At 47.5% G+C, this 13448-nt stretch overlaps 1 long non-coding RNA gene across 4 annotated transcripts; it reads left to right on the forward strand.

The window, feature by feature from the left end:
- The first annotated feature begins 25 nt into the window (after positions 1-25).
- LOC109550621 (uncharacterized) lies at positions 26-12305 on the forward strand. 4 transcript variants are annotated; one of them, XR_012328479.1, is made up of 4 exons: positions 26-3053; positions 3365-3447; positions 3700-11613; positions 11896-12305. It is a non-coding gene; the product is annotated as an uncharacterized lncRNA (long non-coding RNA). The 4 variants fall into 4 exon arrangements; XR_012328480.1 differs by having other exon boundaries at positions 26-511; positions 996-3447; XR_012328478.1 differs by having other exon boundaries at positions 30-3447; positions 3700-10181; positions 11516-11613.
- Positions 12306-13448: the final 1143 nt, after the last annotated feature.

Consider the following 13448-nt stretch of genomic DNA (forward strand, 5'->3'; position numbering starts at 1 on the left):
CGCCTCGGGCCCCGCCCCCTCACCGCCTTCCCGGCCATCCCCGGGGCCACGCCTCCGCCGGCGGCAGCAAATTTGCCTCGCTTCGCGCCTCCTTGCTTTGGCCTCACCTAGACCCTTGGCCCCGCCCACTCCTCCAATCTAACCAATGAGACAGCGCGTCCCAGCCGGTTCTGTCCTACTGCCCCAAGCAACGATTGGTTAACGAGGCCTCGTTTCCAGGAATGGGCACTATTTCCGGACAGTGTTTATAGAGAAGAGATCGCTGGGCTGACGGATCGACAGAAGGCGGAGGCGGTAGGGGTGTTGGTGTAACTACACATGCGCGCTCGGCTTCTGGCAGTCTTCAGGGTTGCTTTCTTCTGGAGGTTACGGGAAGGAAGGGTGAGCGTGCGCATGCGTGGGCCCCCCTCCCCAACCTAGGACCTGGTTACCTAGGAGACGGCGAGGCGTGCTCTCTCTCCAGGCTTTGGTTGTGTTTCCTCTTTGCTCCGGGCCGTAGCGGCTGAGGCAGGTGTGTTGGTTGTGGAGGGAGCGGGGCGGGGCAGGGGTGTGTATTTAGAAACACTTATATTGAGCACTTGCTGTGAGCCTGGTGCTGTAGAGTCTCTGAGGATAAGATAGGTTCTAGTGCCTGCCCTCGAGGAGGTTGGGGGGCTAAAGGCCTACGCAGGTCAGACCTGTGTGTTGAAACCCAGGTCTGGTGAGAGCGTGCGGCTGGCGTGGTGCAATCCCTTTCCACAGCCAGAGAAGCAACGTGGTGTGAGCGCTGCGTGAAGCATCTCCTCGCTGGGTTTACAGGTTATGGAGCCAGAAAGAAGATTAGAGCTTTACTTATTTAAAAAAAGGACTTGGAGTCTGGATATGCACCAAGGTGTCAACAATGCTTTTCTCTGAATGGTGGGTGGGGGTGGGCGTTGGGGAAGGGGTAGGGGAGGTGCTTAAGGGAGGTATGGATATTTTTTCTTTTCTAACTTTTGCTTTTCCATATTTTCCAGCGTTTCCACAGTGAGCTTGTATTTTATTTATAATAAAGAAAATATTTCCACGCTTAAAAAAAGTTTGCAAAATAAAAGATATGCCCCTACCTGGGCACCCCACCCCAATAAGTGGTCTACAACAGGCAGGTGTGGTAAGTGGCTCTAATGGTACGGGTAAGCAGGCCCCATTCAAGGCTGTCTGGGGAAGTAAGGATCACCCAATCTCTGGAAGTGTTGGAGCAAAGACCTGCTCAGGACCACTTTGCAGACAGTGGTTCATAGCTTGAAGTCTGTTTCTGGAGATCTGCATCCAACAGACATCTTGGTTGTCAGGGGATACGGAAGACCATTTAGGCAGAAAACTTAACCATCTAGAGGCCTCACCCACTCACTCAGGCTATAGATAAGTTTTGTTTGGCTGGCCCAATGTTTTTTTTCAATTGAATTTGAATGCCTTCGAGCAGAGCCTGCAGTTCCTCACAGCCCCAGTCCCCCGTTGTCTTACACTCAACCACTTAACCTATGTCATTTGCCTGGCCACTAAAGTGTTTGCGGTCATGGTCCAGATAGAGCCCATACTTTGGAGCTGGACAGTCTCTGTTGCATAAACTGGCTCTGCTACTGACTGACGTGGGAAATGATGGGTAAGAAAGAAGCTGGGGGCCCTTAAAGCTGCTTCCAACCACAGGGTTTTCATTTCTGTGACTCAGGGAGAGGTAGAGCTTGGCCAGATGGTGGGTTACAGGTCAGTATCAGCAAGCCTGGATGCAGGGCTTGCCTCTTCCACCACCTGTTTGCCTCTGGGCACACCGCTTCTCCGGAAAGATGTGGGCACAGGGCCAGAGCCTGCAGACATTCCCTGGCCTGCCTTTGCCTTCTCCCTCTTTCACCATTCCTTCTTTACGACACCCAGTGCCCATGTACTTTACCCAGCTTTCCTCGACACTTCTCTCGGTCCCCGCGACGACCCACCCACCCTATCAATATTATCTGTCTTTAAATCTATGCACTAACACTAATGTGTATTACTGGGAGAGAGTGAACCTGTTGACCCAAAGTTGCAACTCCCAAGAAGGAATTTCACATCAGGTTGCAGGAGAGGAACAAACCTCTACAGACTAGTGAGGACAAGATTTGGGACTCCTGGTTTCAGCTACTTTCCCCAGGCCTTTCCAAGCCCAACTGTGTGTGAGGTGAGGTAAGAAACAACATGATACTCACTGCAAGTGAGCACTGAGCACTTCTGAGCCTTGAAATGCTGGCATCTTCTGGAAGGAGAGCTTCAGGGTAAAATTAGTTCCTTCCAGCCCAGCTAGTTGAGTCACGACAACCTGGGAAGGCTTCTAGCCCTGAGTCAGTTGTGCAGCCTCAGCTCTGCTTTAAATAAAATAAGTTGGTATTTATGGGATGACTCACACCTGGAGCAGTGAGCTGGGTTCCCAGCACTCAAGGATTTCCGCATCCCACTCCCATGGTTCAAGTCCGGCAATGGAAGGGCAAGACTATGCTCTTCCACAAAGAATAGTAGCTTCTGTTTTTTGAGAGCTTATAAAAAATAAACCAGATGTTTCTAAGTGCTTTGTATGCATAATAACCTCGCTAAATATTCACTCCTGTCTAGGGTTTCCCAACCTGGTACCACTGACATTTTGGATTGGATAGTTCTTTGTTGTGGGGAGGCTATCATATATATTATACGATGTTTAAGAGCATTCCTGCCCTCTGCCCACTTGATGCCAGTAACACCACCCTCCTACACCCAGTTGTGACAAGAAAAAAAATGTCTTCAGACATTGACAGGTGTCCCAAAGGGAGCAAAAGTGCCCCCAGTTGAGAACCTTTGCAGTCTAACCTCACAGAATAATAACTATTATTGTCATCCCCACTTCACAGATGAGGAAACTGAGGCTCAGAGAAAAGTGACTTGCCCAAGGTCACTTCACTGTAATAGAAGATCTGGGATTTAAATCAGGTGTGACCCAGAGCCCCTGCTCTCCTGCATGCAGGACTCTGCAAAGAGACTGTGGGCTTCAAGGAGCAAATTGCCCAATCACTTCTGTAGAAGAGTGATGAAGAGTGAGTGAATTCTGTGCATCAGTGAGAGAATGCCATTCTTGGATCATTTCTCCTTTTCTGTTTGCTTTGGAAGAAAGGCAATTATATTCTGGTTTTTATTGCCTTGGTCAGCGCAGTTCATGGTGTCCAGCAATGTCTAGTGGGAAAGTAGCTAGTGAATCATCTCTGTGTCCGTGGGTCTTAGGCCCCACTTTCCTGGGAGATCCTGAAGTTATGCTTGAAAAGAACTCGGATGTGAGGCTGAGATCAGAGAGGACTGGGGGGTGGGAATGGATGTTCCTGAAGGAGAAGCAGCTTTCTTTCTCCATCAGGGACCTGGCCGAGGCTGCAGCTGTAGTGCTGTTGCTGCCCTCCCGGGCTTGGACCTGCCCCGTTGCTGCCACCCAGTCCAGAGGTATTGGTGGGACTAGGGAGGCAGGAGAGGGAATGGGTTCAGGCAGTGGTGTGCTGGGGCTCTCTTCCTATCCTGCTGCCAGGAACTCATGTTGCTTGAAATCAGACATGTTGGGAGTATTTACACCATAGAAATTAGCAAACAATATAAACCAGGCCTACCTACCCGCAAGCTGGTTGTTCAGCATTTACCAGCGCACCATTGCATGCAGGTTCTGGATCCTGATTGACTCTCACTAATTCTGCTTAACAGGGGGAGATGGAAGGGGGCATGGCGAGCCACAGAGCTATGGGACAAGAGGAGGAGCCCCGGTGACGTGGCTGAGGAGAGACGTGTTCATCTCCACAAAGGACAGAGCTGCCTGGGTGGGGGTCTCTGGAACACTGGGCAAAATTGACCTTACCAAGAGGTCATCTCCTGGGCGTACCTGAGACCCCTCCTGACCTTGGAGCCCTCTTAGGCTTCTTAGGGAGCCCTGGGTTAAGGCTTGACTCAAATTCTTCTCACTTCCTGATGGGTTATCCCCTGCTAGCTCACCTCCTTGCCTCCAGTCTCCTCTCAACGTCATTCTCAACCCTTCTGGTGGATTTAATCCTCCTAAGAGACCACTTAGGTCATGTGTTCTAGCCCCAGTGTCTCCACATCTCTTGCCTTTCAATTCCTCACCTTTACCTTTTTCTTCTCAACCTCCAAATGTTATCGAGTCTCCCCAGCCAAAAAACAGACCGGTAAAGAAAAAAAAAACCCTTCCCCTGTCTCGACTTTCCCCTCTCAACTCCCAAACTTCTTGGTACTCCTGGTGTCTGCTTCATCTCCCACTTGTGTGTAACCCCGGCGGTCTGTTTTTTGCCCACTATCCCTTCTCTCCATGGATACCCCACTAACCGCCTCTGAGTCAGATGACCTTGTCTTAGCTCCCATATGCAGCCAGCTACAGATGTGATGCTCCGGGCACCTACTGTGTCAGGCCCTGGGGAGGGAGTGCGGGACCTCCAGACCAGTCCCTGCCCTGCCCTTAGGGAACACCCTTCCCAAGGGTGGACAGACCTTGAAAGGTGACTACAGATGAGGACCGAAATCATTCCAGGTGATGAGGATGTTGAGAGGATGGACAGAGTGTACTGTATCATGCAGGCCCCAACCAGGGAAACAGAACTCATTCCGAGTTTTTAAACATGGAATTTCACACAAGGAATTGGTTACACAGAGGTTGGAAGAGCTGAGAAACCCAGGAGGAGATGTCAAGGTAACCAGGAATCCACTATTAGTCCTGGGTTGGGGGGAGAACAGTGTAATCAGTGGCGGGGGGGCCAGGGTCACTTGGAAGAAGTTGGAACCACAGAGAAGATACAATCCACTTCCATAGATACCACTCAGGACTGAGCGGGATGAAGATTCTCCTCTCCTTCCACATTCCACCCTCTGGTCTCCTGCCAGAGCCTCTCATTGGTCCGGAGCCTGCAGGGGTCAGTCACCTGCAGTGCAGAGCAGAGAAGGTGAGGACCAGATGGGAGGGCAACAGCCCAGGACCACCACCAGGATGGGATGGGAGAGGATGAGGGGGCGACTGACTTAGTGGAGGGGGCTCAGAGAAGGCTTCCCTGAGGAACTAAGCTGAGACCTGCAAGGTGAAGGGGAATTGGAGGAGAAAACGTTCCGAGCAATAACTGACATTTTAAAAAGACTAATTTTTTTAGAGCATGAGGTTCCCAGCAAAATTGAGCAGAAGGTGCAGAGATTTGCTATCTACCCCCTGCCCCCGCACACACACAGCCTTCCCACTATCAGCATCACACACCAGAGTGGTACCTTTGTTACAGTCGATGAACCTACATTGACACGTTGTAATCACCCAAAGTCCACAGTTTATATTAGGGTTCACTTTTGCTGTTGTATGGTCTATAATACAGTCTATGGGTTTGGACAAGTGTATGATGACATGTATTCATTATTATAATACCATACAGAGTATTTTCACTGCCCTAAAAATCCTCTGTGCTCTGCATGTTCATTCCTCCCTCCTCCCACCCCACCACCCCAAACCCTGGCAGCCACTGATATTTTTACTATCTCCATAGTAATAAATAAATAAATTGTGATACATCCAACCAATGAAATACTATTCAGCGCTAAAACGGAATGAGCTATCCAACATGAGAAGACTTAAATGCATATTACTTAAAAGACTTCTATGCGTATTACTAAGGGAAAGAGGACAATATGAAAAGATTCCATATTGTATGATTCCAACTATATGACATTCTGGAAAAGGCAAAAGTATGGAGACAGTGAGAAGGTCAGTGGTATTTTTTTGCCCATTCTCTTCCTGAGGCTTCACGGATACTGTACTTTCTGTCTCTGTTTCTTTCTCCAGTTCCTTTTTTTTGTTTTTTCGGCCGTGCTGCGCGGCTTGTGGGATCTTAGTTCCCTGGCATTCCCTCTTTCTCCCATTCTTAAAGACTGAGGCACACCCCAAGTTTCAGTCCCAAGCCCCCCACTTCTCTGCACTTTCTCCTTTGGAGTTCTCATCCACTCCTAACTTCACTTAATCATTCCACAAACATTAATTGAGCACCTGGTGTGTGCCAGACACTTGAGTTGGCCCCTGGTGACAGTGAGAGATGAATGAGTCATGAGGCCCGCCCTCCAGGAGGAGATGGACAATGTGGCAATACAATGTGGACGGTAGTAGGAAGTCCTGGGTGAGGTAAGAACACATAGAAGAGATCAAAGAAGGCTTCCTGGAGGAGGTGACCCTTGAGCCGATTGCTGCCAGGTACGCTAGCAGTGAGCCAGGTGAATGAGGCGGGAAGAACATTCAGGTGGAAGGAATAACATGTGCACAGGCAGACAAGGGGCCTGTCAAGGCACATTGTGGACTTGGGTGTGGAATGCAAGGGATGCGGGGAGAGAGAGAGCCTCAGGCTGGCCCCGCAGGCTTTGATCTGGATTGCAGAGGGCCTTATATACTTAGTAGGCTGGGCTGGGGAAAAGACAACATTTCTAGAACACAGTTTCATTAAAAAATTTTTTTTCTTTTTTCATCTTTATTGGAGTATAATTGCTTTACAATGATGTGTTAGTTTCTGCTGTACAACAAAGTGAATCAGCTATGTGTATACATATATCCCCATATCCCCTTCCTCTTGAGCCTCCCTCCCTCCCTCCCTATCCCACCCCTCTAGGTGGTCACAGAGCACCGAGCTGATCTCCCTGTGCAATGCAGCAGCTTCCCACTAGCCATCCATTTTACACTTGGTAGTGTAAATGTGTTGTTGCTACTCTCTCACTTCGTCCCAGCTTCCCTTCCCCCCCCCCCGCCCCCACCCCCCCACCCCGTGTCCTCAAGTCCGTAGAGCACATTTTTAGAGACGCTTCTCTGTCTGCAGTGTGAAAGGGTCGGGGTGGTGGTGGAGCACGTTACAAACTAGGAGGCTAGTCGGGGGGCTTTGTAGTAAACCAGGTGAGAGACAGTGGGGGCTGGACTCGGGCAGTGCAAGGGGATGGGGAGCCAGGACAGTCTAGCAGAATATGGAGAGATTCAGAATTGAGAAAAGAAGTCAGCTGGTAGGGTGTGGACCAAGGGTGGGAGCAGTGAGTCTGGGCTGATACTGCTGAGGTCAGGACCCATAGGAGGAGACAGGTTCTGGGAAGAAGAGGAGTATCGGCTTTGGACATATTGTAGCTGAGGTACATCTGGTCCCATCAATTGTCCTTCTTGACTGTTCACTTCCAAATTAACACCTTCAGCTCTGACCTCGATCCTGAGCTCCAGACCGGAATTTCCAGGGGCCCGTAGAGCATTTCCACCTTCTAGCCAGTCGCCTGTCATCTCTACCTCTACGTAGTCCCCCAAACCTGTGCCTCGCCCATCTCCTTCTGTTAGTGACGTCACCACCGTCCCCGGGAGTGTCATCGCCTTCTCTCGCCGACTCACCCCGGGCCACACGGATTCTGCCTGCATAACGCCCTTTGAGTCTGTGGCCTCTCTTTGGCTCCTCTTTCTGCCAGTGCCCCTGTGATGTCCCACCGTTTCCTCTTGCTTCTGTCATTTCCATTCCGACCCTTCCTACTGTCTGTCTGACACTCCCTTGCTCAAAATTTTCAGTGCCTGCCCATTGCCTACTGGTAAAGTACATGCTTGTTCTCTGGCTCTCAAGGTCCTCACAGTCCAGCCCCCACTTACCTTTTTGGCTCTTAATTTTCACAACTTCCTGGCAGACACCCTTACCATCGCCCCAAACCACGCCACGTCTTGTGCGTTCAGACCACAGGCCGTCCTGCAGACTGCAATGCGTCTTCTCCTGCCTCTGCCTGTCAAATCACACACATCCCTCAAGGCCCCGATGAAATGCTTCCTCTCCACACACCATATTTCCCAGGTAATTGTCTGCCTCATCTCTCTTAACAGACAGCACCTTAAGGGCAGCTTTTCATCACCGTATGAGGAGTTGGTATTCACTAAATGTGTGTTGAACTGAATTGGCTCAAAAAACATTCCTCAGATCAAGAACCTGTTGTGGTTCCTCATATTGTCCACCACTTCAAACCTGTTCCTAGTGGCTTCCCAGGCTCCGTCTTAGGTATCTAACCTTATTCCCCCACGGTTCCCCCAAATATGTCCCTTGTTCAATTTCAACTCTATGCTAGAAGTGTGAAAGATAGAAAAATGAATAAAATACACCTTCCCTGCCTTCCCTTCCCGTATCTACCAGGGTGGATAAACTATGCCTACTAATAACTACTATCAGTTTAAAATAATATCTTTCACTCCTGAGTTATCCTGCCTCTCCTTCTTTAAGATTGAAATTCTAATTTTGTTCGTATTGGTGACCTGCTCCTTTTTAAATGCTTCCTGGACTCCCTTGAAGCTAGGATGGCCGTGTGACAAAATTCTGGCCAGTGAGATGTACGTGGAAGTCTCTGGGTGGGGCTTCTGGGAGAACTTCCTAAAGGGGACCAACCCAGCTGGCACACACCCTTTGTCTTTTGTCCTTTGTCTTATTATCCTTCTTTAGTCTAGAATGTAGACCCACTGCCAGGAGGTATAGCAGCCAGTATTTGAGCATAAGCATGGAAACTTCATCCTCTGATGGCAGAGCAGAAAGCTAGATGGGCTTTGAGTCCCTGACGGTTCCTTCAGTAGTTGCGGCACGTGGACTCAGTAGCTGCGGCTAGAGGGCTCTAGAGCGCAGGCTCAGTAGTTGTGGCTCGTGGGCTTAGTTGCTCCTCGCCATGTGGGATTTTCCTGGACCAGGGCTTGAACCCGTGTCCCCTGCATTGGCAGGCAGATTCTTAACCACTGTGCCACTGGGGAAGTCCTCCAGTTCATTTTTCAAACCTCCAGTCCTCCAGGTTTGTCTATTCCTTGAATAGTGGATGTGTGCACTTTGTACAAATTTCAAAAGAGTGTGCTTCTCCCACCTCTGGCCCCAGGTTTCCCTCTTTTGAAGCAACCATTCAAAAATATAGTTTCTTGTGTATTTTTCCAGACGTGTTTCGTGCATCTACAAACACATAAATTCAGGTAGCCTCTTTTTTAAAAAGTAACGCAAGTGGACTTCCCTGGTGGTGCAGTGGTTAAGAATCCGCCTGCCAATGCAGGGGACACGGGTTTGAGCCCTTGTCCGGGAAGATCCAGCTAAGACGCAGCTAAGCCCGTGCATCACAACTACTGAGCCTGTGCTTTAGAGCCCGCGAGCCACAACCAATGAGCCTGCGTGCCAGAACTACTGAAGCCCACGTGCCTAGAGCCCGTGCTCCGCAACAAGAGAAGCCACCGCAATGAGAAGCCTGCCCGCCGCAACAAAGAGTGGCCCCCGCTCGCTGCAACTAGAGAAAACCCGTGCGCATCAACGAAGACCCAACACAGCCAAAAATAAATAAATTTATATATATAAAAAAAAAGTAACGGAAGCATGCTATACACAACAGCTCTGTACTTTATTTCACTTTACATATCAGTGAGTTCCACATCGTACATGCTTCATTCTACCCCATTGTATGTCTGGTATGTAATTTACCTGGTCCCCTATTGATGGAGTTACCTGTTTCCAACCCATTTCCTACTATAAGAATTGTTGCAGTAAATATCTTTGTACCTATTTCATTTTGCATATTAATTCATCCATGCATTCCACAAATGTTATTGAGCACTTGCTATGCACCAGGCCAGCTCTAGGCACGGTGTGTGTGTGTGCGTATGTGTGTGTGTGTGTGTGTGCAGAGTAGTGAGCACAACAGGCCCAGTCCTTGCATCATGGAGCTGACAATCTATAGTGGAGAAAGCTACAGGATAGATTCCTAGAAGTGGGTCACACTTTCTTTCAATCCTTCTAATGATGTCAGGAAGAATCTCACTTGGGTAAGAAAGTCTCACTAGTGCCAAAATGTCTTTAATATTATCTTTCTCTAATACTTGCTAATCTCTTCAAGACAGAGTGTTGGTCTCCGATTAGAGTCTTTGGCCAGAGCCTAGCTAGAGTTTCATAACAATGTTTGGTTTTTATTGGATATAGCTTTACATAGATTTTCCATCTACAATCAAAATATGAAGGTTCCTTCCAAAATAATTTAAGTTAAAAAACAAGGTGAGTCAATTTAGAGAAGAATGCTGAGTAAATAATAACATAGATGGGAATTCAGAGGTGGAAAAAACCCGCAAAACCCGCGAAGGTGTTATTCAAATGACTGAGGTGGGGAAATCACTGATGGAAACGAAGCAAGGAGAAAAGGTGAGGCTCTTTCTACTGTATTTGGTGTTTATTTTTGTATCCTCACTCATCTTTGGTGTTGAAATGGACTTGCATCCGTATTTCTTCATAGGCAGCTTATTTGTTTATCATTTACTATTTGCTTGGTAATTCTTATGCTTAAATTGCACTGAGCTTCTGGTCATGAAAGGGTTTTTTGGGTTTGTTTTGTTTTGTTTTTTGGTTGAACTGTTCCAATTTGCATTCTCTCACAAAATCTCTTCCACTTGGGTTCCCCAGACGCCCTAGCCTCTATTGCCGCCCCTGGAGATATTTGGAAACGCCTCTGCCAGGGGCGTTCATGCAGCACCCTTAGTCAGATTTTCTTAATCTGGTTGAGGCTTGCTCAATAATGCTCTTCAAATACAAGATGATGAAACAACCAAACCCAAGTAGGCCTTTGAGGAGATCTCAAAGCCAGAACCTTCTGAACAATCCCCACAGCTTGTTAGCTAAAGACACAATTAGCTGGGTTGTTGCCAATGTAAACAAGAGTACCTTTCACAAATGGGCTCTTTATGCCCAGTAGGTGGTAGAAAGCCTCTGGCACAGGTTGCTGGCTATGGTCAGAGGGTGGGTGGTGCCTCAAGGCCCTGGAGCAGAAAAACTTTCTGGTGGGAGCTAAGAGGGGCCGCCGTCGAATGGAGGGGTGAGGTTGCAGGTGAGAGCAAGGAGCATCTGGGGACTTGGAAAATGAAAAACAAAAAATAAGGCCCTCCATTAATGACTAAATCCTTGAACTTTGAAATGTGGTAGAGATTAATTATTGAAAATTACTGAGGAACTACCTCATACTAGGCATTGATTTAAGTATTTTGTGAGTACTTAACTCAGTGGTTCTCAAACTTTTTTGGCTGCCTCAAAAATTCTTGAAAACCCCCAAAGAGCTTTTATTTCTGTGGATTATATCTGGTGGTGTGATGCTTAATAACTGGTTCTCTGGGAGAAAAATTCTGATGTGTAACATTTGCCAGTTCCCATGGTGTAAATACTTCCACTGTGACCCATTTTAAGATTCCCCCTGACATAACTGAATGTGAAATGGGGAGAGATGTGCACAATCAACTCTCCCAAGCCAGGGCAAGCTGACTCCAGCACCCTGCTGGGATGTTTATCAATATCTAAGGTATTAGAAATTAAAATTGAGAACAAGTTAAACTATGCATCCATTAGAAATACTAATCACAAACCCATTGCATGTCAGTATAAATAACATTTTTTGCAAAAATAACTGTTATTTTCCAAAATAAAAAATATTTAGTGAAGAGGGTGACATTTTTTTAAAAAATATTTTTACAATTCCCTGTAACGTCTAGTTCAATCAAAGACAGTTTGATTCACACATCTTCTGCATTCAATCTGTTGTGATGTCATACATCATATGGTCTCTGGAAAACACTGGAGAGCAATGAAGGTAAATAATATTTTACTATTACTATGAAAATAGTTTTGACCTTTTGGACCCCCAGACAAAATCCTGAGGACATCCAAGGGTCCCTGGACCACACTTTAAAAGCATGTACTGAATCAGGGACATAGTGATTAAACTGGTGGTTGCCAAGGGGGAGGGGGGTGGGAGAGTGTTGGAGTGGGAGTTTGGGGTTAGCAGATGCAAACTGGTATATGTAGAATGGATAAACAACAAGGTCAGGCTTCCCTGGTGGAGCAGTGGTTAAGAATCTGCCTGCCATTGCAGGGGACACGAGTTCAAGCCCCGGTCCGGAAAGATCCCACATGCCACGGAACAACTAAGCCCATGTGCCACAGCTACTGAAGCTCGTGCACCTAGAGCCCGTGCTCCGGAACAAGAGAAGCCACCGCAATGAGAAGCCCGCGCACTGCAATGAAGAGTAGCCCCTGCTCGCTGCAACTGGAGAAAGCCCACGTGCAGCAGCAAAGACCCAACGCAGCCAAAAATAAAATAAATTAATTAAAAAACAACAACAAGGTCCTACTGTATAGCACAGGGAACTATATTCAATATCCTGTGATAAGGCATAATGGAAAAGAATATGAAAAAGAATATATATATATTATATATAATATATATATAATATATATAACCGAGTCACCTGCAGTACAGCAATAATTAACACCACATTGTAATTCAACTATACTTCAATAAAAAATAAATTAAAAAAAAACAAGAAATGGGCTTCCCTGGTGGCACAGTGGTTGAGAGTCTGCCTGCCAATGCAGGGGACACGGGTTCATGCCCCGGTCCGGTAGTGTCCCACATGCCGCAGAGCGGCTGGGCCCGTGAGCCATGGCCGCTGAGCCTGCGTGTCCAGAGCCTGTGCTCCGCAGTGGGAGAGGCCACAACAGTGAGAGGTCCGCGTACCGCAAAAAAAAACCCTCAAAAAACAAGAATTGCTGTACTAATACGTTTACTTTTTCCAAACAGCCCAATGAGGCAGGTTTCTTATTATCCCGATTTAACAGATGGGGAAACTGAGGCACAGAGAAGTTGAGTAACTTACCCAAGGACACTTCGCTAGAAAGTGGCAGAGTTAGGATTCAAAGTCAGTTTATAGAGATGAGATTCAGTTGGTGACTGTCACTAGATGTGTGATCTTGGAGACAATTAGTCTGAGTCTGAGGCATTGTCATTTGATTAACCCGTTGTCATGAGGGAGGAGACGACTTCCTCCCACACACAGGTCTCACTGAGGGGTCCCTCATCTGTACTTCTTTAGCTTTCTCACTTTTTTCTGCCCACATAGCACTTTACCCCACACTATTGTGGAATCATTTAATTGTCCCTTTGGACTGTACACTCCATGAGGGCAGACACTGCATCTACCTTGATTACAATGGTTTTATCAGGGTCTGGACCAGGTGCTTGAAAATCTTTGCTGAAGAAAGAAATGAATAAATAAATGCATAGACATTTTATGTGAAGGCAGGATGAGTCCCTCCTACCCAGAATTCCCCTCTGTGGCCCCAAAGAGGGAGGAGTGAGGATAGGGGAGGGGAAGGGGGTTCTAATGCACTTATATACACTTATCCAAAACTGCTGCATCACCAGAATCACAGGATGAATCACAGGCTAGAAACGTCTCTTCCTAAAAACTCCAAAGCAATTCAGATCATCCTCTGTTTTGCCTGGAGTTACCTCTACTCAATCTTCCCATCACTTGGCTCTCAGACATTCCATTTAGCAGTCCTTCCAGCTAGTCTTCATCCTTCTGGAAAAATTCTGCATCTCCCCCTGTTCTGCTTGGTGGGATGGGGAGCTCTCTGCCTTTT

The sequence above is a fragment of the Tursiops truncatus genome, chromosome 20 (assembly GCF_011762595.2).
Source record: "Tursiops truncatus isolate mTurTru1 chromosome 20, mTurTru1.mat.Y, whole genome shotgun sequence".
NCBI lineage: Eukaryota > Metazoa > Chordata > Mammalia > Artiodactyla > Delphinidae > Tursiops > Tursiops truncatus.